At 36.3% G+C, this 25,190-nt stretch overlaps 1 long non-coding RNA gene across 2 annotated transcripts in view; it reads right to left on the bottom strand.

Annotated features, from left to right (window-relative positions):
* The window catches only part of LOC118167967, a 44,476-nt gene extending 25,105 nt beyond the window's left edge, over window positions 1–19,371 (bottom strand). The window contains exon 1 of one of the 2 annotated variants that reach the window (XR_004751315.1): window positions 19,278–19,371. This is a non-coding gene — a long non-coding RNA (uncharacterized LOC118167967). Of the gene's footprint in view, window positions 1–11,796; window positions 12,144–19,277 lie in introns of those variants that run through there. The other variant, XR_004751314.1, reaches the window with a different exon arrangement.
* Window positions 19,372–25,190: the final 5,819 nt, after the last annotated feature.

Below are 25,190 nucleotides of genomic sequence, written 5' to 3'. Positions count from 1 at the left end.
AATAATAATAATAATAATAATAATAATAATAATAATAATAATAATAAAGTAATATACAAAGCAAGTGATGCACAATGCAATTGCTCACCACCTGCTGACTGATGCCCAGCTGGACCCCGAGCAGCACCTCCCCATCCCAGCCAACCCTCGCAGCTTTACTGTTCAGCATGACACCATGTGGTGTGGAATACCCCTTTGGCCAGTTTGGGCCAGCTGTTATTGTTCTGTCCCCTCCCAGCTCCTTGCACACTCCCAGCCTCCCTGCAGGCAGAGAAGCACAAGAAGCCAAAAAATCTTTCACTTAGTGTAAACTGCAACTGAAACACCAGTGTGTTATCAGCATTATTCTCATCCTAAATCCAAAACTGTACCAGCCACTATGAAGAAAACTAACCCTATCCCAGACAAAACCAGGACACAGACATAAGCCTGTGGTATTACCTAGGCCATATATTACTCTAAACTTAACTTTAAAATGATACAAAATTGAATTAGTTAATTGTTTTAACTACGTGTCAGTAAAACCCCTTGATGATGCAAAATCTCACATACCTGTGTGAATTCAGAATGTTTCAAGAAAAGAACAAAGGTTTCACTAACACCAAAGGAAAGCAAAATAAGCTGCCATTTTGTTCCCCACTTGTTTAGAGTTCTTAAAGTATTTACCTTCCTTTAAACTGTTTTGAAACACTTCCAGTGAGTCATCTGTCTAGTATCAATGTGTTGCAGTGTGTCTTAATGCAGCCATGCTCTTCCATGACTTTTCATAGTATTTATTATGGCACTGGCTAAATTAAAAATTGGACATTTTTGTACTTTTGCACCTCTTATTTCTATGATTCTAGTACTAATACTCTAGGCAATTGTTTTACTATCATATAGCCAGGGATAGAGAAGGTTAGCATTTTAATTTTATGTTAGAATCTGTGGGACTTAAACACCCCAAATCCATAGAAATTTAAAGGAAACAGACTCCATATGCCATATTTGAAAAGCCAACCAATAAATACTTTCAATATAAAATACCTTAGCTGAAAAGTTACTCCTTTAACTTTGTGCCAGAATACAATTTTTCACAGAATTCTACAAAAATAATATAAATAAAATATCAGTAATTAAATGTTCTGTGCATGCTCTAGGCTCACAATTTCTCCTTTTCTGTTGTCCATGAAGATTTTCCATGTGGGAAATACACAACCATCCTGATATAGAGAACTGTCTGAAACCAATGCTATTTATCTCATGCCCAAAGGGCAGACAGCAGAGAATTCACAGCAGACACAAAGAATGTAGGTCTTTGGTGAAATGCACCTCACAGGTCCCTTGATACATCATTAAGATGAGGGGCCAAATCTAGTCACACTGACAGATTACATCTTCTCCCTCAGGACAAATATATATTTATATATACTATATATGTGTGTGTGTATATGTATGTATGTATAGCACTTGCAAGTATCACATTTTTTGCTCTAAACACATTTTTGATCATAAAAACAATTTAAACTTTACAACCGCTTTGTAATATCTAAACTTGGAGTGAAAAACGTGTAATGACGATTATCTTTGATCAGTTTGCTAGTTTGTGGAACCAGTATTCATGTGGTTTAACTACTTAATTTAGCTGTTGTATAAAATGATTTTTAAAATCACAGATGATCTCCCTGTGTCTCAAGCAAGTGTTCATCGTAGTCAAAAAGTAGGCCAACATCTTGCTTTAAAACACCCCTTCTATTTATTTTCTCTCCAACACTTCCATAACAATAAGCTAAGTGCTGTCTACAGAATACCATCAAGAAGTGGCAAATGAGAATCCAAACATATATTAAACGTAGTGGCAGTTAATAGTAGATATGGCAAAAAAAATTACAGGATCTGTGTTCCAAATCTATTTCTTAGCTGACATCTGACTTTTTTTATGAATATATATATATATATGTCATATATTTCTTTTTTATACTTGCCAGAAGAAATGACTGAAGAAATGCTTGAACTGAACTGACACAATAGTGTCTCCACCATTTGCAGAATGGGAAAAGAAAAACCTAGACAAATGACCTGATTTTTCCCCGGAAGCTGGATCTTTTGAGCCAAAAGCCACTTCTGAAGGGAAACAACAGTGTGCAGCCCAGCAAAGAGCCCCATGTTCTGTGGCAAGTCAGGCCTTGCTGTTGCCACCCCAGCACAAATTTGAGCTGCCTGCGGTGGCAACATGCAGAATATTCTTTCTAACCACCTGGAAACTTTTTATTTATTTATTTATTTATTTTTTCCTAAAAAAAGCAGCAGATTGCTCAGTGATAGAGAACAGAGTGAGAAGAACAACACTAAGTCCTAAATCAGCCATTGGAAAGTGGTGAGTGATGGGCAGATGGACTCCCCCAAAGCCTATTACTATCTTCATACTGCAGGTGTGGCAGTCAAGAAATGGTTGTATATCCAGCTCCGGTACATGAGGAAACATTGTAAGGGTACCCATGGATTATCACTAGTCCTTCTTTCTGTTCTTCCCCTTGTAATCATATAAATTTTCTGATTATTTTTTTTAGTACAACTAAAGAACATCTCTTTCTGAATAGCCATGAAACAGAAATTTCTCATTTAAAATAATAATAATAAAAATACACTACCCCCCCAAAAAAAAACCAAACAAACAAACAAAAAAACTAAGGAACTAAGGAGGAATCTGAACCTCATCCCCCTCAAATTTTGCCTAACACATTTATGATGATTAACTTAAAGGCTGATTTTAAACAAAATCTGTGTTCTCCTTTCTATGCATCCTTTCTCCATGCTACTTCTACTTAGAAATAACAAAGAATTTCCTCAGGACTCATTAGGGTTTTTATCGGCAGAACTACAGAAGAGTGCCTTTGGTAGAGCTTTCCATTTAAAATCTCCAGTCTGGATATCTGATTCTGAGCAACTTTCTAAGTAGAATTTATGCACTCACACTCCCTCCAAATGCCCTTTGGGACCAGAAACTATGAAAAAAAAAAAAAACTATGAAAAAAAAAAAAAAAAAAAAGGCTCACAAGTTCTTCTAAGCCAATTTTGGTTTCTTTGTAATGATTTTAATTCAGAGAAACATGAGAGAACATGATCAAGAGTGGCAAGAAGAGTATGCTCATACATGACAAAATACTGTCATAGAGCCATAGGATAGTTTGGGTTGGGTTGGAAGGGACCTTAAGGATCACTTAATTCCAACCCCCTGCCTTGGGCAGGGACATCTCCCACCAGCTTGTTAAAAGCCCCATCCGACCTGGCCTTGAACTTGGCCATTCTCTAAGGATATTGTGTTTGTTTATTTAAGTAAGGAAGCAATAAAATAGCTAGATGGGGGAAAAGACCCCAAGAAATCACAATTGTATGGTATTCAAAATGGAAATCAATCAGCTAATCAATCAATGGAAAAGAACGACTCACTTTCCATGCTTTCCTGGAATTTAAAGATTCAGTGCTTGGATCATTTCCAGATCACTTGGATGGCAAATACATCTTCAAATCTCTCTAGGAAAAGGAAAATTAAAAAAATAAATAAATAAATAAATAAATAAATAAAAGAAAAAAGAAGAAAAAAAAAGGTTTTATGGATGTATCTATTTTAAGAGAATAAAAAAATAATAATACTAGCAGTTGGAAGCGAGGCTGTGCTGAGCATCTTACATCTGGTCACAGCTGTGAGTGCTGAGCACTGGAAATCTGAACTTGTGCCATTTCTGAGCTCTGACTTTACTGGAATGGAGCCTAGAACCTTGTCTGGGAATAGTCTATATTGGATGACCTTCATGGCTCATCTTTCCTCCCCTCTATCCACATCTGAAGCATCTGGCAGAAAGAGTAAAGATGGAAAAAAATATTTGAACGTGTGGGTTGGGGCTTTGTGACTGGTCAGGCCTGACAACTGTATTCCACATACAGATTTTATCATGTTAAGGAAAACTAACCTGCTGTACATCCAGTCCTCTCTTTGGCTCCACAAATGGTTCTGAGTATTGAAACTAAATTACTGCTTACAGTGCCTCCACCCCATTGTTTTCAGATCTCTGTTGCTTTTTGGAAAAAAAAAAAAAAAAAAAAAAAAAAAAGGGGCAAGAAGCTCCATTCTGTTTTTGAGAAACAAAGTTGGCAAATGCAAGGATGTATTACCATAAGGTGCTAGAAGCTGTCAGAAATCTGAATTTCTCAAATTGTGTTATGGAACTGTTCTTGTACAAAGCATTTACTTAGAATGCAACAATTTAGGGATTGAAAATAAAGTATCTTTAAATTTAGTAAGAGCCGTCACAACAACAGAATATGAGAAAAGAATGTAAGGTACAGTTTCAATCTTGTAAATTGAGTTTAGGTCTTCTGAAGTTGGCTTGCACTCAGATCCCAAGTAAGGCTAAACTCCTGTGTGTGTACTTTTCTCAGTAGGTTACAATCACACCTTTCACCAATGGCAGGACCATAGTCCCACAAGCTGTAAGGCAGGACTGTTTAACCATCCTATCAACTTTCTTCAGCATAAGACTCAAAATAAGAAGTTTCAAATGTCTGGTGTGCTGAAAGATTTTTTTCCCCAGAAAAGAGGGTTGTATGTGTGAACATGAGTACATAAAACTCTGGGTTGTGGCTGAAAACTTGAACTGGAAAGTTTAAAATTCTTTAAAACACATTTATAAATGTTTCTATGTGTTTGACCTAGCAGAAAACATGCAGATCTCTGGATGATGGTAGGGCATGCATTTCCAAACTAGACATGATTGAATTGCTTTGGCACTGCTTAAGAATCCAGCATAGCCACTGACACACCGTGCCCAAGGCACTTTCCTCAATAAGCAGTCCAGTGGTCATGACCATGTTTAGTTTACTAATAACTTCAGTAATTGCAGCACCCAGCAGGATCTCCAAGCACTACAAAAGACTCTCGTTGTCCTTCTGAGTAATGTACACCTTTGTCAGTGATTTTACTCCATCAAATTGGCTATAGCTGTCCTAATTTAGGACTCAAGTAACAGTAACTTCAGCTGACCACTGTCACTTCTGTGTGCTGCCTCTTTCTCCCTTTCACATTGTCCAGTATCTGCCAGCAGCACTCCTTGCTGGGCTGCTGAGAAACTGCAGAACAATTGTCCATGTCTTCTTACAGATGTGCTACAAAAGATGCTTATTTAGTATGTTCAGATAACCACTTTTGACTTTGTGACATACAAATTGTCCTTTCATTAGTTTTGGTTTTATAGACCCCTGATTATTTTTTTTTTTTTTTGGGGGGGGGGGGGAAGGGGACAGAGGCGCTAAGTGCCTTTCTTTGATTCACAGCCAAATGTTTTTCATACAATCTAAAATCATCTTGCAGCTTCCTTCACAGCCCTGCCCCTTCCACCTCCCCTCTTACATCTGCTGCTATAAGACCCAGCCTGTTCCATATTTCTAAAAATTGAAAACTAGACTTCTGTATCAGTTCACCTTTTAGATGCCACTCAGATTATTAATCTTTACATCATAAATAGAGGCTCAGTTGGCTCTAAGCAACTGTTATTTTAGTGTCTGACAGGCACAGTCTTCCTTCTCAGTCTGGGGACTTATTTACATTCCTGTATCCTGGACCACTATAGAAGCTTTCCCCAGCTCTCATTCAGACAAAATTCCCACTGAGATTTTAAAGGCCCCCTTCCAATGAATCTCTCTCATGTGTGGTACTCAGGACATGAATCCAAGCTGTTTGAATTGGTTCTTTGCTCATGGCATCCTGCTACAGCTCCAATCAAACAAAAATTTACCCTGATTGCAATAAGAAGAAAAGGATTTTGCCAAAGTGTTCTCAACATGCTTCCTTTTTTGCAATGCTCTGGATTTCCGTTTTCCAAAATAACCTATTTTTTTCTGCTGGCATACTCCACACCAGAGGCTTTCCAGGTATTGCTCGAAGAAGAATTCAATTTGATGGGAGCGATTGGACTCTCCTGACAATATCAATGTGTCCTTCTTTGTCTAACAAGAAGAAAATGACATTAATGGCCAGCAAACAAGTCACAGAAGGTGACTAGGTCCCTAACCCCCAAAGCCAGTGCCAGGTCTGGTGGTACTGAGGAAAGGGTACATATCAGGACCCACAGAGCTGTGATCTGTGACCCCCAGCACCTCACACTGCTTACCTTGCTCTGGCAACCACTCACCAGGATAATTTTTCAATGCAGAGGGCCAGCATGTCTAACAAAAAACATCCATATGCAGCTACAGGTGAGAGACATGGAGAAAATTTTTATTCCTCCACAACAAAAAATAAGTCAGAAGTCCTCACATCCTGTCTTGGAGCAATAACTTGAAAGTCCTTAACTATCCCACAGATATAAATGTTTAACTGTCATTTTGTGCTAGGCACTGAAGCTAATTTTCCTATCCAGTGATTCTGTCATTTTATAAAATGTGTACAATATGCAACATCACTTATTAAAAAAAAAAAAAAAAAAAAAAAAGAGTGAAGAAAGTGAAAAAAAATTCTGACAGAGGTGTATTAGCTTTGCTTGAAAAAGAAAAAAAAAAAAAAAAAGAAAAAAAAAAGGAAACAAACACTAAAACCTTCATATTTGTGTGAATCATTCCCAAGAAAATCATACTCCTTTAAGTTCTTTCCCTAAAGGGGAAAAAAAAAAAAAAAAAAAAAAAAAAAGTTTCTTCTGGAAAGCATCATGAATATTAATACAAGACAAATACAGTTTGAGGGGTTGGACTAGATGATCTTCAGAAGTTCCTTCCAACCTTGGCCATTCTGTGATTTTGGGGAGTAAAGAGCTCTTTTCCTTCAAAAGGTTTTGTAATGACAACATATAGATTTTGAAAGGCTAAAAACACTAGAAATCTGAGCCAGATTTGGGTGTGAACATTTGTACCATAAATCTGGTAGATGTCACACTCAGTTTTAAAAATAAAGCTGTTTGAGTCAGTTTGTACTCACCCCTGTTATGTGAGAAAGGTGTGCAGTTTTGGAGACATTTTAGCTCATTGCAGCATACTAACAATGAATACTTCAAGGAAATTTAAAGATTTAGAAACTAATTTTGAGGAAGGGAGGAAAGAAGGGTAAAAGAAGCATCTTAATTTATATAAGCATCTTTTTTAACAGTAAGTAGGAGTCTGAGTCACTTCGTTGCAACGGATACTGCTTGAATAAGGACAGAACCTTTCAGCTCACAGCTTTCTCCACAGCTACCTATGGCATAGCTGAAGCTTAATGCAAAACCCTGGAATTTTTGCCATTTCACCTTTCATGATCCTCCTTACTTGTAGCTAATGCCTGGAGTTGTGGAAACCAACATTCAATTCTCAAAGCCTCAGGAAAACCTTATGCAACTATAGAAAAGCCTATACAACTCATACAACGTTCTCTTATACTAGAGAATGTCATTTGATTTATATTGCAGTTTTCTAACAGCATCAGTCAGTATAATGATATATTTACCGGGCTGACAAATGTACAGAGAGAGAAAGTATTTTCTAAGGATCAACAGAAAGTGCTTCTCTATAGTTGCAGCCAGATTTAATGGTATAGTTGCTGAAGATACCTACATAATAGGCCAAGAGGATGCAAAGATAGTTCTAGAGATCAGATTTTACAGAAAAGTGCCTGGATGCGTGGCAGGGAAACAGTCAGATGGAAGTAGTAAAGGCCCTAGTCAGGATGCAAGAGCATCACTGTTACAAATGACAAAAAATAGATTGATGCTTAAGACATGTTCTATACACTTATCACCCCTAAAAATGTCAAACTTTATTTGGGAAGAGCTGGAAACTAAGCTGTGGATGCTTCCCAAGTGAGACCAGAATATAGGTTTCTTCCTGCATTAGCCAGCTTTGTTACAAAAATAAGTGATGTATTTTGCTAGTGGGAATCACTGATCCTCTTGTTAGTGCAGAAAAAGCAAAATGAAAGTCACATGTACTACAGTTAGTTTATGGAGATGGTTGGCAAAAGAACAAAAAAAAAAAGAGAGAAAAAAAAAAACTAATCCAAAACAAAACCTCAATTTTCATTCTGACTTTATATTATGCATACTGGTTTCCAAACAGAAAAAAGTAAGGCAAAATTATCGTTCTAGATATAGAAATATTTCTAATCTATTCTACATAGGTGACTATACTGAAGAGGAGGAAGGAGAGGACATAGATTTTCTTACAATGGGAATTGAAAACTGCAAAAAAAAAATAATAATAAATAAAGAGCCACAGTGTTTGCTGATAAACACTGATAAAGCAAATCCAAACCTTGCACTAGAATTAGCTATACAGCTTAAAATGCACAGGAAGAGATCAAAAGGAAAAACTGCTGTCCCTCTCTCTTTTTTAAAATTTAATCTAACACTTTGCCAAATGCCTATTGAGCAAGTCTGAACCATTTTGAACTCGTTCAGCATAGGGTATATTGATCAGCAGAGCCCAGAATAGGGAAACAAAGCTTATATAGAAAGAGTGAATTTAATCAATTGAAGTTGCCCAATAGCAAACAAAAAAGAACATGGATAATTTGGACCATAATATAGTTTTACAGAAGTCACATGGTTTGGGAGCAGCACAGGGAAGGATAAGTGACATAAAACATGACATATTTTTTTCTACTGCACTAATTGTAATGTTTAACTTACTCCCTGGGATTTTACAAATCCAAATAACAATGCTGGAGAAACTACTAGGCATAGAATCAGGATTTCTTTTAACTAATTACAGGAGTTTCAAAATGATAAGAGAAAGCTTGGAAAAAAGCTGCAGGCTAAAAATAAATAAATAAATAAATAAATAAATAAATAAATAAATAAAAAGTTTAAATGTGACCCAGAAGTGTCAATGAGAAATCTGAGATACTGAGAATGAAAGAATGAAACAACTAACATTCCAAAGGATAAATGTGGCTAAAGCCTTTAGTCATTATTAGCTTTTAGCTTCTGGAACTATGATGTTGTACTGCTCTCAGGCAAAAATCAAAACCTTATCTGTAAGAGTCTAGATTAAAAAAAAATAATAATAAAAAAAAAAATATTGCCAACTGAGTGGTTCAAGTGCCCTTTGGAAATGTTAAAGATTGACGTTACAGACACAGAGAAGTGCTACACAGGAGCAATAAGCTAATGTCTTTATCTTGGATCAAATCATGAAAAACTATTCAAGGAGTTATGCTGCTAGGATAGGGGGTTGTGACAATATAATCCATTCAGCTTCACAGGACTCTGGCTTTGTTTTGATTTAAACTCAGGGACTGGAATAAGCCTGTTTCAAAAATAGAAGCACTAACATCAAGGCTTGATTAGAAAAAGTCTCTTATCTCCTCCTCTGGCTGGTGAGAGGTTGTCAGGTATGCCTCACCTTTGCTCAGGCAGAGAGAAGATGAGTCCCTTTTGTATGGAGAGCAGAGATCTTTCATCCTCTGACTCGTGCTCATGTCAGGAGCCAGTTGTGTATTTAAAGGAAGAGCTTGGCCCCTCCTGTGAATATTACTGTAGACGAGAGGAAGGCTTCCCTAAGAGGCAGGGAACGTTCTAGACACAAGACCTAGGATTTTCCTCCTTGGCTATGTATTGTGAGTATAGTCATTTCCTGCACATTTAGCAGAAAGCACAGTGGTGCTCATGCTACAGGAGAGATCATAAGGTGCTTTGTGAACAGGTGAGGTTAATTAAAGTACAGTTCAGGAGCAATAACCATTATGAAATATTATATTCATAGTGCAGCTATATTACAAGGCAGATTAACTTAACTACACTGGTTGTTAAAAGGTTCTGATACAAGAAATATTTATATATGCCTACATGAACACCAAAACCACAAAGTGCAGCAGAAAGTATCAGAAATTGCTTGTAACATCAGAACAACATTATCTGATTTAAATATATGTGATCATGTCATAAGACAGATGTTTTGTAGGGCCTCTGCCATACTGCATGCCTCATTTTCTTAGTATCCAACACCACAGTGTTGGAATTACAGATGAACCAAGTGCTTGAAGATGTGGCTAAAATCAGTGAAAGCTAAATTCACAGTGCTATTTAATTCTAAGCTTTATTTAAAAATTGAGCTCTTGATATCTCAGATAGGACATGGTAGAATAACTGGGCATATATTTTACCTTAATCTGTCATTGTCTCCTATTTTGGTTTGTGAAATAATATCCTTTCTTCAGGATTCTCTTCCCTACATCAGCCTCCTTTTGCAAGCAGTTATACCACCCTCCAGTAGCTCCACGAGTAAACTACATTTCCTTAGTTGTCCTTAGCTGTCACCACATCCTTAATTCGTCTCTATGTGATTAGTCCCTACTGCTTCATTTTCAGTTAATTTCTTTCCCACTTCAGTTAACTCCCATTTCATTTAATTTCTTCATTATCCAGCCTTCATCAGGCTCCTTGTCTCCACCTTTCCATTTTGCAGTCAGCTTTTGTTCTCTCTGCTTTTGCATCAGGTATTTTGCCCCCTCCTCTTCCACCAGATGCAAACACAGATGTCACAGAGGATGGGAAAAAGACAGACAGCTTCCCTGCTCTGTGCTTTAATGTCCATGCTTATATCCTGGTCTAACACAGCTATCACGGATTAGTTCATATTATTTCTGTAGCCAGAACCTGACTATTTTCAATCACAATGGAATATTTGGATATAGCCAATAAAACTGAAGTCTGTGTTGAGCTCATGCAAACTTCAATTTCTTTAAGACTTAAACCTTGGAAAAGTTTCTGCAATATTTCAGGCACTGAAAACCACACATTCTGACACAAAAGGCACTGCTACCAAACCTAAAAGTGCAGTTCAAGAGCTTAGAGGACTACAGATATTTTGCAAGTTTACCAGAACTATTTTTTTTATTTATGTTTATTCTTAGAAATGTTTTATTTCCCAAGACTGACTCGAATAAATAACATTTAATATTTAGCCAATCTTTAATCTTATCTTCTCATTACAAAGAGTTGAAACTTGGTTAACTTGGTTAAGTGAGTGAACTAGCATTACCAATGAAGATTTCCAGCCAAAGAATTCTAGATTTTAAGCAGATATATTTTAGGTTACTGTACATCAGATTAAAAGCTATATTTGTTCACCACCACTTTTCTACTTTATATGTATATATATAAAACCAGAATGCTTCTTAAAAATAAATTCCTATATAAAACTTTTGTTTTTCATAATGTCTCTGCCACAGCACTGCAATTAGAATCAAATTAATTCAGCTCAAAGATTCCAGACTATTAGGACTGGAGAAAGTACATAGTACAATTTATTCTCTAATGATATTGGGTAAAGGCAAACCTATCACTTGCAGCTAGCATTGAAATATGTGGCCTTAAATGAATAAGGAAGCATAAGTTAATTAAACACTAGAGTGTCAAGGTTTTAATGACCCCCTATACTGGGGAGCAAAGAATAACTGGAACCTTTAAATAGCTGATTAGATTTTTTTTTTCCTTTTTTTTGGTGGTCAGAAAATAATGCATTGCATATAGAGGTTTATAATTGGTTATGCATACATTCTTATTTGCAGAAATTTCCACAGAATCAGTAACGTTACAGCACCAGTTGCCTCCTGCCAGTTCTGAGCCAAAGAAAAGCAGCAGTGAGTGGAGAGCTTTGACTGCAAAATAGCAAAATGCAAACTCCCCACCCAGCCTGCAAGGAAAGCTTCCCATTCTCTGCCAGCTAAAATAGCTGCACGTCCAAGAACCTCAGGCTGGAATAGTTAGCTCATCCCAATTACCTGTCAGACAGCTTCTCCTTGCAGCCTGACCCACATACTACACCTCCATTTTCCATTGTCAATCATCTTACCTCTTTTACTGAAGATGTTATAAAAACAGGCATTCTTCTTCTTCCAACACCCCTTTTACGGGTACAGCTCCCCTGTTGCCTAGGTCAACAAGCTACAGTCTTCATGTCAAACATGCAGTCTTGAGGGAAATTTGATAGCACTAGGTACAGCTTTATTTTCAGTATGAGACACTCCTCTATTTGTTTACGGAAAACTCCATGCTCAACCAACAATGCTGTTACCTGAGATATATTCCTATTCAGTTTTGACACATCAAGTATACTAGAAGGGCTGGCATCCCTGCAGGAAGTAAAAACAGCTGACCCCTTCCTCTGCAGCTCAGGTAAGGCATAGGACACCCATCACTGTGGTGACATGGGGAGATAAGCACAGATTACCTAACTACCAGATTTCTCTAAGTGTGGTGAAAATCAGTTGTTTTGCACCCTTTGCAACAGTAGAACTGTTACCGATACTGTTAGCCAACAGCCCACGTACTTCAAAAGGTGGGACAACCACTTCGGATTCATTTTAGCTCTAGAGATTATGAGAACAGCAGTAACAGGAAACATCAAGGTCAATCAAATTCCCAGTCTCTGATAGTATGGTTGTTATGACACTTCTCTGAAAGAAGCCTAGTCACCTCAGGTAAGAAGAAAGAATTGCCCCAAGCTTCCTCAAGTCATAAAACCTAATTGCTAGGGCAGCTAACAGGGAAAAGGATTGATAGAGAGCTTCCTCCTTTAGAATATTCCTATAAAACTGTTCCTCCCTTTCCAATCCTGTGTGCTTATAAAGATAACATTTTAATAAGTACTTGTGTTAAAGTATTTTATTTTATTTTTCATTTTGTCTTTGACTCCGCTGACATGGGGTCAAAGTTTAATCATAGATCTCAGTTTTTTAAATTTGTCGTTATAACAACCTACCCGCAAGCTCCATAGCGACATCAGTCTGATTGGGATAACCAAGAACAGCTGTAACTCTGCAAACTGGTCTTGACTAGCAGCAACAATGGATAGGCTAAAATTTAAGGTACTAAAAATAAAACTTTGTCTTGGGCCTCTCAATAGTTAAGCCTGGTGTTTAATGAGCAAAATTTGCAAACATAAAACAATTGTCTTCACAATATTTTATTGAAGGAAAAGAAAAAGTCAGTATGGTAGATAACCAGGGGAGCACTGCCCAGTTGTACAGCCTTTACATCTGCTGAGGTCCATCAAGTCTGGCCTGGCACCAAAGTTTAACTGAGACTGCCACTGATCGTGCAGTGAGCTGCCTCCATGCTGCTGTCTACTCTTGTCCCTTCTCCTGACTTCCACCTTCTGCACTACCCGCTTCCATGAGCCGATCCTCCTCACTTTAGCTAAGCTTTCCTTGCTTTAGCTCTATGTCATGAACATACCATTGAAGACCATCGTTGTTCCACAGGGCAAAGATCTGAATAGATGTTTCCTTGCAAGAATCTCCTGTGATTTAGGTATGTCTCCTACTCTAATTAGTTATCCTAGTCTTAAAATATATATTTTACATTTTACTTTAAAATATATTTTATTTTTCTCCATCTGAAATGCCTTCTTTCTTTTTTAAAGAGGATTTTTACCCAAACCAAATAAAATTACAAAAGTGGAATTCAGACTTATATCACTTACATTTTTTTTTCTCTTACATCTTCCTTTGCCCTCTGTAATTTTTGAATGAGAAGGTTTGGGAAGGAGAGGGAGTCTGCTTTTGCTGTATACTGTAGCCACTGTCTTTATCCAAGGAATTCCTTTCTCATGAAATTTAGAGCTCAAAACTGTTTGTGGCCTCAGGCATATCACTGCATAAAATATTCCCAGATAGTATTTTCAAATTTGTGTTAACAAGAGTGAGGGATAAAAACCTAACCCTACAAAATAATTTTGGCCTCTTTTACAGTTGCATGATGGGGAACTGGAGGCCAATATCACCAACCTATGTTACCTATGTCCACTACAACAAAGGCCCATTTGAGTTAAATAAATGTCTGTAAAGATAAATTTAAATATAAGCAGGTTACAGACGGGACACCATTCTCAACAACAACAAAAAGTTTATATCTTCAGCCTATCTTTGCTATTTTGAATGTTTCTCCAGTGTCAGGATAGGTTCTAATGGGAAAAATCCTTCCTCAACCTTTCAGCTTCTAGTAGTCATAACGGCAATGTGATACTACAAATGCCACTCTGTGTCAGTCCATGTAAAGTAGAAATTGTTCCACCCTCATGGGAACAGGCTCAATTTTTATGTTCAGGACAGAATACAGCTTCCTTTTATTTCTGAGACAACAATGTGTTGCCCACAAGACAGAAAACACAAATATTTCAATTTCAATACCAAATTTGGTATCTGAACAGCCAGATCAACTCTTTCCTGTGGTAAGGTGTTGCTGGTACCTTATGGTTATGTAAAGGTTCAGATTCCGCATCAACCATTTATTTTGTAACATAAAAGTATGACAATTTCTAGATGCAAGTGAAGAGCATGTTGAGTTGCTTTTGATATATTCTTGTAAGAAACAGCAAAAATGGTATTTGTATAAATAATCTAGTAAATCAGTTCTTCCCTTATTTTTCCTGATATATGCAATCCAAACACAACATTTCAAATTAGCTTACTCTGATGTTGAAAATTAAGACCATAGCAAACAAGACCCTTCTCTCAAATTCATTCTGTACTACTAAAACAAGAAAACCCCATGAAGTATAGAGACAAAGGATATAGAAAGTGATCTTTTCCTTCCATCTCCATAACTGTTCCCTATACATCTGCTAGGTGTCCTAAGAAAGAAACATCCAGTAAAAAGACAAGCAGTAGTGTCCTGTATGTATATTAAAAACAGAAAATTGTTTTTGCTACTTTTAGATTGGTCAAACCCCAGTCCAGGCAGATCAGATTTTTAAATGCTGCTCTACTTCCAATTAATTCCAGTTCAAAAGTCATCACTATACTGCTGCCTCTTATCTCCTACTGTCACTGCATAGACATCAGCACCATGTCAGATTCCCTATCAGCATTTGTACAAGCAGCTCAGTGGGGATAAGAACTATACATATTTGAAGCTAGGTGTCAGTCATCTGTTTTAGAAAAGTATAGTCAGCCTTGCTCATCAGTGAATAATCATATTCCCAAAAGCACTGAAAATGCATGCTGAACAAATACTGAGAAAAAGACATTGTATATTTGACAGTGATTTTAATCATGGCAGGCTCCTGTTTTGTTTGTTTGTTTGTTTGTTTTTCCTTTTTACCTTACTGTTAGTATTTTGTTTGCATACAGGAAGATATATGCAGGCCTTTCATGCTGCACCTTTATTCTGTATTGCATTTCAGAAGAAAATGACAGGATCATGCACTTCATAGGATACTTAAACTGTCTTACAGCAGGTTGCATGGAGATCTGACATGGATAATCATGTTTATTTCTGAATTGTATTTTAGAGCAACAGATTACAAGGCACTCTATAAAGATGAGCCAGGGATTTCAAGTCATCCGTAAAATAGAATTAGTAGTGATCACATGGACAGAAAGCTGACAGGCAAGGCATTTTGTTTTAGCTTGATATGAACAAACAATCAAAATATCCTTCAATTTGGAAGGAAAAAAACTCTTTTGAGATCCAAGTACCAGGCTCCAAGCAAAAAATGTAACATTGAATAAAATGTGTGAATGTATAATAATATATTAATGACTGAGTGTACATCTCCAAACAGTGATTAAACTATTCATTATATTTAGTAAACAGGTTTGAGAGTCACTGGGAGATACCAGCTGATTGACAGAGGTGTTCTGGGGAGTGGAGCCTGAGCATGTTTTAATAATTAGACCATGCTTTAATAATTATGTACTGAAGATTTGTCTGCTGCAGTTCATTTTGAGAATGCATTTGTATTCTTTCAGAATAATGTTTTATTGCTAGATACCATACTGTCCAAGCACAAGGCTGAATAAATGGCCAACTGTTAAAAAGCATGCATTTTCTTCAAATGCTCCATAATGTTTTTTTTTGTTGTTGTTGTTTGTTTGTTTGTTTTTCTAATCTTCTCTCTATAATAAAGAAATTTTAAAGAAGTCAACTCTGAAAATTGGTCATATCAGGTTATGGTTCTGCATTTTTAGCCCCTGGTATTCGTCTTCTCTGACTTGCAAGAGAATCTCTTTGGGTGTTTCATACCAATCAATTTGTCTAATGCAGTAGTGACAGCAGCAGAGTACATACATATGTTTGGATTTCATTCCTCTCATACTGAGCAACATCTCCGCATCCTCCTGGTTGTCTGTTCTCAGTGTGTCATAACTTTTCCACCTCATGTAAGACTTCCATGGGGTCTTACGCCTCCTCTTTTCATTAGTTCTTGAGCATTTTGCTATCTGACATGGTTTTGTCCTCCCAGTGTTCTTGTGAAGTAACTCCACCTTTGGAAATTGATAACTGAGGTACCAAAGACTGACTATCCCAAGTTCACGCTGTAAGTTAGTGGAAATACAAACCACCTCTAAAGGTCACCTTCTCTGCCAAGCCATCTATAATTCATACAGTTGCTTTATCTTCTTCTCACCCTATCTTGTCTCTTCCTTCTCCGTTTTGCCTTGTAGGTATTGGAAAGGTTTCTCACTGAACCACATGGGAAATTCTTTTTCCCTTCCTTCAGCGCTTATCTCATTGCCAAAAGCAGCTCCACAACTGTGAGCTTATATTAGGCCAATAATGACCCTTAGCTTTTCCCAGAGTCAGGAAAGACCTTCTACAAGATCAACAATAGAAATAAAGTAAGTAACCGCAAAAAGAGATGCTATTTTGAGATGTGTCTTTGGTGGCAACAACAAAGTGGGAGCTTTTGATCAACTGCAATGCTTTTATTCACAGATCGTCTTGGTTTCATGTCAGCAATAATAGAAGTGATGTTATTTTCTGTTTTCCAATAACACCTTTATGGCATTACTTTATTTTTCATTTTCAGATGATATTTGTGATATAAAACATAAATCAAGCCAAAGCAGGGAGAGGACTTGATTGTAAGACAATTTCCCTTCCAGTGAGTGAGTGACCTTTCTAAAAAGTTCAGAAGCTGTGCTCAAAAACCATTCACTTACTTTATCAAATGATAAATAAGTACCTTCAACTTTGACATGTTGCCCATATCTGTTTCTCTTGTTCAATTTCTGCAGAAACCACAGAATAATGCATGTACTAACTATGCTAATTGACTGGAACAGCTCTCTAAAAGTGGTCCAAAATCAAACCTCAGTTTCATTTTCTCCCCAATATTTTGATGATGTAAGAAGGTGCATATCACCTTGAGAAATGGCCTGGAGGGGGGTCTTATACATTTGTAAAAATATCTGATGGAGGGGAGAAAAGAAGATGGAGCCAGACTCTTCTCAGTGGTACAGTGAAAAGATTAAGGATATCAGGCACAGACTAAAATGAAGAAAATTCCCTTTAAACAAGAGAGAAAAGCTTCTTATTGTGATAGTGGCTGAACACGTTGTCAGGACTTGGCCTGAGCTCTACACAGGTTTTATAACTTTTAATGTATTTCAGAATACCTCATTTACTGATATGTTTCATCCTGTTGTGTCCAGAGCACCCATCTGAATCAGAGTATTTTCTGTTGGCTAGACTGTAATTTTGCTTCTACTTACTGGTGCAATGAACTGTACCTTTTTTTTCTTTTTTTAGTTTGCAAACTTTAGACAAATTTTGCTTTTTCTGACAATATCATCCCAAATCTCACAAAATTTTGTTCTCCTTGTAATGAACAAAAGTTCATTGTCCACTTAAAAAAAACACTGTAAAAATACTTAAATAAAAAATAAATAAAATAATAATAATAATAATAATAAACTTGATCCAATGGCCAATATATTCTTAATAAAAATGACAATAATGATAAAACACTATTTTTTGGTTACTTATGTGAAATTACTCTAGACATAATAGTACTTCTTCCCTCTTCACCTTTCAAAGGCAGAAGCTGCTCCAGTAGCCATTCCTTCCATTTCAGGCCCCTTATATATATACATAAGCAAAAATTAACAACTGAGGAGAATTTTAAATGCAACATTCGCTATTGCCAAAAGATTGTAATGAAGGCAGATTTCCAGCTGAAACTAGTTTTAATTATCATAGTTGATGGTAATGTTTTTGAGATGTCCCAAATTCTTGAATGTCCAATATAATGACCGTAAATATGCACAGAGCACAAAATTTGGTCCCTAATCTTTGCAAGTATCTATACAATAAAAGGTATTACTTATGGGCTATGCACTTCGTCATAAGGATTTGTAAGGTCACAGTCATGGAGTACAGTGTAGCTCAATGTATACATTCTAGAGGTCCCTAAATTTTTATACTTCACTGTACATAAAACAATATATTTTCCCCGTCAAGAATGCATTCATGAAAGTTTATAAAAGGTAGTTGGATAAACATTATGGCAAACATACTTTAGAATTTTCTGTACTGTAATGTAATTATTCAGAGTTAGTTTTGGGGGATTTACTTATCACTAGCAATGACAAACTTATGAATCCTAGAGCTAGCCTATTCCTAGGCACATATTTATGTGTGGTGACACAATATTCAAGTTTAAGTATCTAAAGTTAGAATTCCTAATCCATGTACTAAGAAATAAAAGAAGAGCAAGCTGATTTTAGACTGTACTTGTTCTAAGCAGTGCGAAGAAGAAAGAAGTGCAAAAATACAGGTGGGGAGCTGGAAGAAAGAGGAATAGAAATCACGAAAGACAAAATTAGTGCTATTTATGGGCAATCAGCATCGTAGAATTAATGAATGCTAGTTAGATAAAAGAAGCAGCTATCCAGAAGGACTTCTTTGTATAGAACTCAGGAAAACACTGAGTAATGTGTTGAACCATTAGGTGGCATTAAATTTAAGTGAAGCCAGGTAGGTAAAAATAACAACAGCCCCAAATCACATTTTGATTATGACTCTTCAATAGACAAAAAGTTCACTGGATTATTCAAGAGTAAGGCATAATAAAAGTAGGTTGAAACAGCATAATTCTGTGAAATAAAATACCAGGAATACTACAGTTGTTATCTCAGCTGAGTTTAGACAGATGAAAATTAGAGAAGAAATAGAAATGTGACAGCATGAAGCTCCTGTGGCTTTTTGATAAACCATTCCAAAAAAGCACTTTCTGGTAGACCAGTCCTATGTTAGTGAACAGTAAGAACATTCCTAGGCAATGAAACACAACTGTCTGCACCATTGTAATGAGATTATTGCTTGACACAGCTTTGACTTGGGATAACCATCACTTTCCCAAATAAATCCTGGGTACAGCCTAAGAATTCATATGAAGAAAGGAAGATTACCAGTAGGGAATTTTCAGATACTCTTCCTATTTGGGAAGCTGAGAGTTCAACAGTAAAGGGGCAAGTTTTTTTTGTGCCAGTTAGCCCCAGATCTAGAGAAGTTAATTTCCTAGTTAAGAGGCAGAGCCAGCCTGACTTGTAAAAGCAGAATCTGCAGACCCAGACCCAAGGGTAGCTTTTCTTATCAATTCAGTGAGTTTTGGATCCAAAATTGTTAGGCTGAAGTGGTCCAGAAATAAAAATAAAAAGAATGATTTCCCTTGCTTACATATGAGGGATGGAATATATTTTATGCTAAGAGTAATATATAATACACTTTTACTATATGCTAAAGACTATGATTGGTTCAGTTAATTAGGTATGTCAAAATAAAGGTCTTAATAGCAAAAAGATATGAAATAAACCATGTTTAACACGGGGTCCTCTAAAGGCCTGCCTGAGGATCAGAACATCTTGCCTTAAAATGCATGAGGCACAATAAGCACAGAAACACTGGTTACATTTTGCTGTAACTGTTAAACAAATGTTTTATCTGAAGCTACTGGGTAACCCACCTTGAGCAGAGGCTGTGGAACAGACATGAACAGCAAAAGGCATGGCACATGGTCAGTTGCTAGCTCAAGTATTTCGCAGCTGAAATTAATAGCTCTTCTTTCTTTGAAACAAGATGTGTATTTACAGCATGCTGAGTACAGTGTTGACATTCAAAAAAATCATGTCAATGTATGCCATTTATAAACTGAAATACAACTCTTGTTTGCACAGAGATCATTTCATCCATCTCTGCTGAAGGCACCTGAGGAAAGTCCCTGGGAACTGTTACACCACACAGTATTACAAAAGCAGTTCTAGCCAAGAAACAGACAAAAGTAATGTCCTTCCCAAATTGAAATTAAAGGGAAATTTTTATGAAGAGAAAATGAAATTTTCCCAGTTGCAGTAGGTCTAGACTGAAAAGTTGGACAGTAGGTCCTTGTCTAAACAATTATTTGTTGGAGTAAAACAGGAACCTCTCTTCTTGACATCCTGTATTTCATGTATTAAATTATTAAATACAGTATATTGCTCCAATAAATAGTACTATAGCCTTTGTAACTAGTCTGTTTCATTCAAAACCTAATGAGGGCTTTTCATCCATAGAAAAAAGCATTAACTAGACATTTTGTATTCTTGACAAACTGACTCTGCTGGGTCTGCCTTTACTTTTCCTGCATTACACAGGTAACTTGAAATACATTATTACCACAATCCAATTATAGAAAAATATTATACAGCATTTGGAAGAATATTTCCTGTCTTCATTGGCAGCAATTGACTTGATAAAGTACCTCATATGAAACTTTATATTTTATCATAATATTATTAGCACATGATATCTGAGTGGTTACTAGGATATAGGATTTGAAGATCTTCAACTGGAAAAAATATGCCACAGGAAAGAAGGTATTTTACCTTCCTCCAAAGCATCCTAATTTGATGTGGCACAAGTTTTCATGTAAGATATATAACTTCATTCATGCACGATATATAATTTTGCCAAAAGTTTTCTCTTGGGAGATGCATCTTTGAGTAGCTCTACCTTGAAGAGCCAGAGCTGATTCTCTGTCATGCAGAGGCTCATGAAGTGGAGCAGAGATCTGTTAGGCTTCAGGCATTCAGCAAAGCAATTTTCTCTACCTTTTACTTTCTGAACACATATCAAAACAACAGAATTTTTCACAACTGAAAAACATAGTAATAGATTTTACCAGCACACTACAGGCCAAATTGGATAAGGCAAGGGAAGGAGGGATATGAAGGAATCTGGGGTGATCACTGTGGCCCAGGACCTCTTTGATAAGCAACAATGAGACCTTCTGTCCCCTGTCAGCATCAAAGACAGACATGAGACATCAGTGATGTCCTCTGAGTAATTCTCAACAAAAGTCTGATGCTGGATGCTTGTGTGAAACATTTAAATATTGGGGATTTTATTTAATTTTCAATGGCAGTAGCACTAAGCACTTCTGAAAATGGTCATCCGCTATAGTTATATAACTGTCTGAAATACCTGAATTTACATTCAGATCAGCAAAGCAACCTCAGCAAATTGCCCTAAAAACATAAGGATTTCTATATGGCAAGTGTGCTACATTGGATGAGAATTTATCCTTCTTCCTTCATTAGCTTCATGAATTCATCCTACCTGTTTTCCTTCTTTTGTAATACAGAATTAGATTAAATATCTTAATCTCTCCAAGCAGTTCCTGCCTGCTATATGGACTCTTATAGCCTGTGTTCTACTATACTATTTCAGGCAAGTTTTGCAATTTTGAAGACAGTTCATCTACAACAGGTATTTGTGTTAATTCTTGGATTTGACACAGTGCTAGTCCACCTAACTACTGCATACTGCAAGGAATACTGTATCTCAGATAATATGTCTGGCCATTCTTGGGAGCACGTCAATGACTGGTCTGAACTTCCTTGAAATGTTTCTATTCCTCAGCTTCCTCCTTATATTGCTGTTTCAAACTCAAGAATTCCACAGCATCCTACAGGGAGTAAATAAATAAATAAATACATACATAAATAAAAAGACCCCAAAGATATATATCCCACAAATTCCATGTCAAATATTACTTTGTCCAACAATATGGATAGGAGATTTATTTATGTTTCCTAGTAGGAATTCTAATATCTTCCTAGAAGTTATTATTCCTCAAAATACTGTCACAACATACTGTATCACAGTGAAAATCCAACTTTCCCCATAAAGAATCTTTCTCCATTCATAAACACTTTGATTCACAATCCTATTGAGAAAAATAAACATGAAGACTCAAATAGAAGCTTTATGATTCACAAAAGGAAAAAGAAAAGAAGAGAAAGCATCCCAGAGAACAAAAAATACAGATAATACAATAATGACAGTTACTATTTTGTTGGTCCACTATCACTAAAATCCATCATCAGCATCTGAACACTTTTGCTAGACTGATTGTGAATTTCTAGTCTGTATCTTTTAATGCAGCCTCATTACAATCCCCTTGACAGCACACAGGTAAGAGATGGTCTTATTAGCTGCCAGAAATAAAAAGATTTTTTTTTTTTTTTTTTTTTTTTTGTAGCAGAAGAAAGACTCTTTAAACAATATATTTCTTCAGGGAAATTCATCGAGGATGAGAGCAGTAACAGAGTCATTCTTCAGGTGTTAAGACATGAAATATAGACTATTGTGCAAAGCACAGCTTTGCTAAAATCTGTGTGGAAGAATGAAAGATCACACTATGTGGCCAACTTCTGACAAGTTGTCAGGGCTATCCTACAGTGTTTTGATGTAACAATCTTAAGTGGAGTATCTGTCAGTTCAATCACAAGTTCTGTCTAAAATTCTGAAGCTCACTGAATTTTTGGGAAGATTAAAAATTCCATTTTAATCAAAAAATCATTCGGCTAGAGAAATCAGATAAACTTTTCAAGACTCCTCATTGCCACAAGCTCACTGAAAGCACTAGTATGTCTTGCTTATGTATACACCTATAACGGACCACTTTATGGGTATATATCACCTGTATATTGCTTGCATTCAAGAGCTTAATGATTATTGTGGCAGATACTATTATTTTTCATTAGTAGAATCAAATATATTCAGGAGAGATTGGGTTTAGTCTAAATCAGCAAATATAAATGAAACAGAATTTTCACTTTTCAGTCTATGCTTTTTATGTCCCATCTCCAAACAGTGAGGTAGCTGACAGCATCTTCAGATATTAGATATTACATAATTTTTGGCAAAATTATTGGCAACCTGCAAGGGGAACAAGAACATTTGCACTGCAAATTTGGATACAAAAGTGAATCCTCTTCTATAGATGGAACAAGAAAATTCATTTCAAAGAAGATTGTTATTCATTATATTAGATGTCTCTTTCAATGAAACCTGACAGCCACTGATGAACAGGACTGGTGGAAAGATCAATTGTTGTGTTAGTCACAACTAGAAGGAACTTAATTTTCTTCTTGAGCCAACTCTGGATCAGAGCCACAAACTTATCCCAAAAGATTCTAAAGACCAGCATAAGATGCTTGAACTAATCCAGAACAGATTTCCTTTACAACAGCAGAGTTACCAGAAAAACAGCAGTGCAAAGTAAAATAGTGCATGGAATACACAGCTCAGATTACCATTACATGTCATTTTAAGGGAATTTTCATTTGCAATTACTTGACAGTGAGACAATGAAAAAAAACAGCAGTCTTTCTGGCACAGCTCTCAGTGCACATATTATTCTTCAAGAGGACAACCACTTTGCCTCATTAGTCCTCAAGTTGTCAATAACACTTATATAGCTAATGGATGAAAAACTGTGGATTTCTGTTGCAAAGAAAACATCAATAAATCTTTTCCTTCCTCTCTTCATACTTACTATTTGTTTATCTGCATATCAATTTTATTTTATTTCAAGGGCTTTAGTTCACCAAGTGGTTGGCACAGCCATGACAAAAATGGAATTTCAGTTACTTTTATCAAATAATATCTCAGAAGGAACAACTAACTCTGGAGGGCCATTGGCAACCTCATTTTAAGTCCTTCCTTCAGGTAAAAAGCATCAAGACAAGTAGGTTGTATGGGCTCAACATGCTGAAAATGAGTGTTCCTTCAGAATAAGTCAACATTTACTTCTCCAAACTCATGAAAGCATATGATATATCTTTGGACTTGAACATAAGAATATATGGATGATTCCATATATTAATCTAATATGTAAAATAAATATGACCTTCAAGGAGCCTGAAACTGATATATTTGAGATACAGCAAATAAATTCTAAAGCATTAAGTTCCAGGTATGCACCATTTCCTCTCACTTCTATAATATATATTGCACCTGTACCATTTTGTGTACCTACTAGCAGACCTGTACCAACCTCTTACAGTGACAGAGAAAATTAGTTTGATGGTGTTGTTTAGCTTGGAACTTCCACTCTATGTACAGCTCTTTCTGACAGACACTTAAGGACAAAGAGCATGTCCAGTTTTTAACACCGACGGTGCTTGAGGAAGTGAGTAGCAAAGGTGGATTATTTGCTGTATTTGCTAAAATTTCTAGAAAAATGGTTGCATTCTTTCTTAGCAGTATTTGCTACAAATGATTATTTTTTGGACTGTCATTGCTACCAAGCTGGACTGAACTATCTCTGGTATATGAACAAGGAGGCTAGTACCTACGTCATTTACTCTGGAAAGCGATTAAAAGAATGAACAAATATATTCAGTTGAAATATTATAAGCCCATAAGATATATCTATTTTGGGGGAGTTCTGGACACATGGGATCTTGGTAAGTTAGAGTACCTACAAAAATCTGTTCATCATATTCCCTTCAAAATGAAAAGTAGGTAGCTCAAAGTAAGTCTCTAAAAACAATTACTTTCCTATGCCTTGGGCTGAAATTAATATTTCTTCAGTCATTCAAACAATCAAACATTATTTTGGAAATAATTCTTATCAAGAAATTAGAAGTCTAAATCACAAGTAATCTTTCCCACCTGCATTTCATGGTAATACTTTTTATTATTTCAACTTGTGCTGAAGATTAGAAAAGATCAATTAGAAAACTGGTAAAAAAGAATTTATAGGAAGTAGCATACATTCTCTGTCTTTAGAAAGACAAGATATTTATGGTTTGGAAGACCTATTTTCTCACATTAGCTAGCAGGATGTAAGGCTGTAAATATCCCTTTTCTACCTTGAAGATTCTGCAAAAGAGACTCATTTTAAAGTGAGTCAAATTTAACAATGCACAGCAAATATACTTAGCAAGAAGCTGGCTAAATAGAGCTTAACAGGAATATGCCTTTCCGCAAATCAATTTGGCATCTGGAGTCTGATTTTCTATTTTGCCTTCCCTACATGTTCTTGAAGCAATTTTAGGAGAAATAACCAGAGAAACAACATTGGCAACATTGGAAAGATGCTGGTTACAGATGGTATAAAGAACAGTATCTTGTTGAAAATCCATAAAGACTCAAAGCAACAGACAAAAAGAATGGGTTACAAAAATAGTT

This window comes from Oxyura jamaicensis, chromosome 5, assembly GCF_011077185.1.
Source record: "Oxyura jamaicensis isolate SHBP4307 breed ruddy duck chromosome 5, BPBGC_Ojam_1.0, whole genome shotgun sequence".
NCBI lineage: Eukaryota > Metazoa > Chordata > Aves > Anseriformes > Anatidae > Oxyura > Oxyura jamaicensis.
The sequence above is the reverse complement of the archived record's forward strand: the minus strand, read 5'-3'. Positions and strand labels throughout refer to the sequence as shown.